Raw genomic sequence first — 4,980 nt, 5'->3', positions numbered from 1 at the left:
TCATTTATTGCCATGAGTCCACAGCCTAACATAGTTGTATGAAAATTTCCCTTAGGCTAAAATTACCCCAAGAACAATTCAAGTAAACAATTTTAAGTTAATTTTAAGTTAGGGTTAATATTTGTATCAGTTGAGATAGGATACATGAAGTTAGGTTAAGATTCAGTAACAAACTACATCAAAGGTTTGTTTCTTGTTCATGTTCCATGGCTATCATAGGCTGGCAGTGGAATTCTCTTCCTTGGAGTCATTCAGGGAGCAGCCATTCTCTGGAACATTGCTGGTTGCAATGGCAGAGGTGAGTGAACCTTGGAGGGTCTTGCACAGGGACATGAAATGCTCACACTCAGAAATTACCCCATCACCTCCACTCACAATTCATTGACCAGGACAAGTCACAGGTGCCTGCCTTCGCCTGGCACTACTGGCTTGGGTGATGAAGAACAGTAAACATTTAGCAAACAATGCTAATAATGACTATCATATTTCGCTTCCTTGATTTTGAGCATTTTGTGATTTAAATAAAACACAATTTTGTATAACCTTTCTTACAAAATACATTTACAAAATATGATTGTTCTTGCAATAGCTCTGATGGGAAACATGCAATTAAAGGCTTGAATAAGGTCAAATAGAATGAATAATAGTCAAATAATCGGAGGTGGAAATGGAAAGACATTTCAAATCTCTGTAGCATTAGTACTGGTCGAAGTTTTTTTTTTTTTTTTGAGACAGAATCTTGCTCTTCTGCTCAGGCTGGAGCGCAGTGGCATGATCTTGGCTCGCTGCAACCTCTGCCTCCCAGGTTCAAGCGGTTCTCCTGCCTCATCCTCCCGAGTAGCGGGATTACAGGTGCACGCCACTACACCCAGCTAATTTTTGTATTTTTAGTAGAGACGGCATTTTGCCATGTTGGTCAGGCTGGTCTCGAACTCCTGACCTCAAATGATCCACCCTTCTCGGCCTCCCAGAGTGCTGGGATTACAGACATGAGCCACTGCGCCCGGCCTGAAGCTTATTTATTCCAAATTTTTAGAGGTAAATTATACAGGGTGGGGGAAGCAACAATCATATTTTAAAATAAAATCATTGCTGCAAGTTTAATTGCATCCAAGGACAAGATTTCAAATTCTCTCTCTCTCTTTTCTTTCTTTTTTTTTTTTTTAAAGAGACAAGGTCTTGCTTTGTTGCCCAGGCTGGAGTGTAGTGGCATGGTCATAGCTCACTGCAACCCCAAACTCCTGGGATCAAGTAATCCTTCCACCTCAGCCTCTCAAGTAGTTGGGACTACAGGCATACACCACCATGTCTGGCTAATCTTTTTTTTTGGTAGAACAGGGGTCTCACTATCTTGCCCAGGCTGGTCTCGAATTCCTGGCCTCAAGCTATCTTCCTGCCTTGGCCTCCAAAAGTGGTGGGATTACAGGGATGAGCCACTGCAACAGACCTAAAAATTCTTTATGTCAGTGTTTTGGCAATTATCTTGGTAACACAGAGAAGGGACATCTGGGCTAGCAATTCAGGACAGAGCAGCCTGAACTGTGGAAAAAATACATCCTAGTATCCCAGGCCCATGTTTTAGGCATGAGGCCAAAAGCAGCCTACAGATACTTTTCTAGAAAACTGCTGATACTGAGTACACAAAAATGTCCATATCTAATTTTAACAACAAATGATTCATTAGTGAATATTAATAATTCTGCAATTATACATACCACCCACCCACCCAAAGCCCTGTGAATTGTTTTGGGTGTAATTTTCTGATAGCCAGTGGTTTTCAGCAGATGGTCCAATTCTTTAAAATATAAACTGAGCAGGGCACAATGGTGCATGCCTGTAGTCCTAGCTACTCCAGTGAGGCGGGAGAATCATTTGAGCCCAGGAGTTCAAGGCTATAGTGCACTATTATCACATTTGTGAATAGTCCCTGCAATCCAGCCTGGGAAACACAGGGAGACCCTGTCTCTAAAAAAAAAATAAGTAAATAAAATAAAATATAAACTGAATAAAGAAGTAGCTCAACTTAATGAATGTATGGAGTGCCATATCCCCTTGATTATTTTGTACATTGTGCAGTGATCTGTCATGCCAAGTCAGCCTCTGTGGTGAATTCTTTTCCATTTTTAAATTTTTTGTCAAATACCAAATAATGATTTCCTTTACACATTATTCACATTTTTAAAAGCTTTTATTTTAGGTTCTGGGGTACATGAACAGGTTTCTTATACAGATAAACTGCATTTCATGGGGGTTTGGTGTACCAATAATTGTGCATTTTATTTTATTTTTTTGAGACGGAGTCTTGCTCTGTCGCCCAGGCTGGAATGCAGTGGCGCGATCTCGGCACACTGCAAGCTCCGCCTCCCGGGTTCACGCCATTCTCCTGCCTCAGCCTCCCAAGTAGCTGGGACTACAGGCGCCTGCCACCTCGCCCGGCTAATTTTTTGTATTTTTAGTGGAGACGGGGTTTCACCGTGTTAGCCAGGATGGTCTCGATCTCCTAACCTTGTGATCCACCCGCCTCGGCCTCCCAAAGTGCTGGGATTACAGGCGTCAGCCACTGTGCCCAGGCTTTTTTTTTTTTTTTTTTTTTTTTTTTGAGACAGGGTCTCACTCTGTCACCTAGGCTAGAGTACAGTGGTGAAATCATGGTTCACTGCAGCCTGGACCTCCTGGGCTCAGGTGATCCTCCCACCTCAGCCTCCCGAGTAGCTGGGATCACAGGTATGCGCCACCATGCCTGGCTCATTTTTGTATTTTTTTGTAGAGACCAAGGTTTTGACATGTTGCCCAGGCTAGTCTTGAACTCCCAGCTCAAGTGATTGGCAGCCTTGGCCTCTCAAAGTGCTGGGATTACAGGCATGAACCACTGTGCTGGCCATGAATTCTTTTTGTGGTGTATTTAGCTATGCTTCAGAGATTCAAAACCCAGAAGCATATAATTCAAAAGTAAACTGCTGGCTTTAATTTTAATGAGCTGTGGTAGAGTGTGAAATGGTGTGATTTTTAAAGGCAATTTCAAGGACTGTTTTAGTATCAAAGATATTCTTCAGAACAGCCTAAGTGGCTTTGCTTATCATGTGACTCTGGATTCCAGTCTGTTTTGGTACAAGGATTTAGCAAAGTCATGATGTTCTCAGATGCTGGGCATGCAAGTGATTATAAAAAAGGTCAAAACTCCAGGACAATTCAAAATATTTTACACTTCCAAGCTTAAAATTTCCCACATCTTTCTTGTTACCAAAATTTTTCACATTTGTGAAAGCAAAGTCCTCATTATCTGCACCAAATTTTGATCCAAATGATTGAGATATTGCAACACATGATACTACATTATTGATGAGCAGATTTTTAAAAACTTAATAGTAACTTAGCTACCAAAATACTCCATCAAATGAAAAGGCCATCACCAAGAGATATGTAGTAGAATACTCATAGTAGCACTATCTATAATGGCTCTAAATGGCAAACTGCCCTAATGTCCATCAGAAGAATGAACTCATAAATTACAGTATATCCACAGAATGGAAAACAAAATGAATGATCTACAACTGCATACAACAATATGGAAGAATCTCACAAGTGTAATGTTGAGTCCAAATAGCCAGAAACAAAAGACCACATACTTTATGGCTTTATATATAACAAGTATAAAGATAGGCAAAACTACCTATGCTGTTGAAAGTCAGCATAGAAACTCCCCTTGGAAGAAGGCAGTGCCTGGAAGGCAGGTTGATGGGGTTCCCAGGTATTAATAATGTTTTGTTCCTTGATCTGGGTGCTGGATACAAAGGTGTCTGCAGACTGTGAAAATTCATTGAGCTATCTACACTTAGGATATGTGCACTTTTTAAGACACATATTTCAATAAAATTATTATTTTTTTAAATTCCACGCCAGGTACAGTGGCTCATGCCTGTAATCCCAGCACTTTGGGAGGCTGAGGTGGGTGGATTGCTTCAGTTCAGGAGTTCAAGACCAGCCTGGGCAACATGGGGAAGCCCCATCTCTACAAAAAATATAAACATTAGCTGTGTATGATTGAGCGTGCCTGTAGTCCCAGCTACTTGGGAGGCTGAAGTGGGAGGATCACTTGAGCCTGGGAAGCAGAGGTTTCAGTGAGCTGAGATAGCGCCACTGCACTCCAGCCTGGGCAGGAGTAAAACCCTGTCTCAAAAAAAAAAAAAAAACAAAGAAAGAAAGAAAAAAGAAAAAAAAAATCCAGGAAGTCTATGAAAAGACATCAACTCAACATAACATTACTCAAGGTTATTACTATAATTTGTGAGCCGTCAATGTGAGAGTCACTCTCTAACCTGGTTATTAAATGCGCTGGATTCAAAACAGTTGTCCCTGGCCTAGAATAACTAAAATGCCAAATCAAGTTAATTATTTATCTTTAAAATCTCTAATCTCTCTGCTTTTCTCTCCCTTCAGTGATATTGTCATAGTTTAATCAAAGTCATCTTCCACCTTAAATTTCATCTGTCATCATCTCCTAATCAGTTTCCCAATAGCTTATTTTAACTGTTCTTTGCACACTAACCAAAGTGATGTAAAGTCTAAACCCAGACCCTTTCACTTCTTTTTTTCGAATGCCTCAATAGAAGCCCATTAAATTTAAAATGTAATGCCAACTCCAAGCCCCTGTCTGCCTCATCTCTCTCACATCATGCTGTTCTTTCCCTCCCTCAATATGCTGGAGACACTTTGGCTTTCTTTCTGTTCTTCCAAAACGCCGGGCTGTCCCACCGAGAGACCTTTGTCTGTTGTCCCCTCTGCCCAAAACAATTCATCATTTTATTGGTTCCATGGCTGAATGACTGATGGTTTAAATGCCATCTTATAAGGTTCTCATATAACAATCGTATTTGAAGTTATCCTCCAGTGTCCACACCATGTCTATTTCTTTCCTTGACATGATTAATTACTATTCTATGTGCTTGTTTACTTGTTGGTTTTCTCCCTCTTCTTTGTTAG

This window comes from Gorilla gorilla, chromosome 3 (genome assembly GCF_029281585.2).
Source record: "Gorilla gorilla gorilla isolate KB3781 chromosome 3, NHGRI_mGorGor1-v2.1_pri, whole genome shotgun sequence".
NCBI lineage: Eukaryota > Metazoa > Chordata > Mammalia > Primates > Hominidae > Gorilla > Gorilla gorilla.
The sequence above is the reverse complement of the archived record's forward strand: the minus strand, read 5'-3'. Positions refer to the sequence as shown.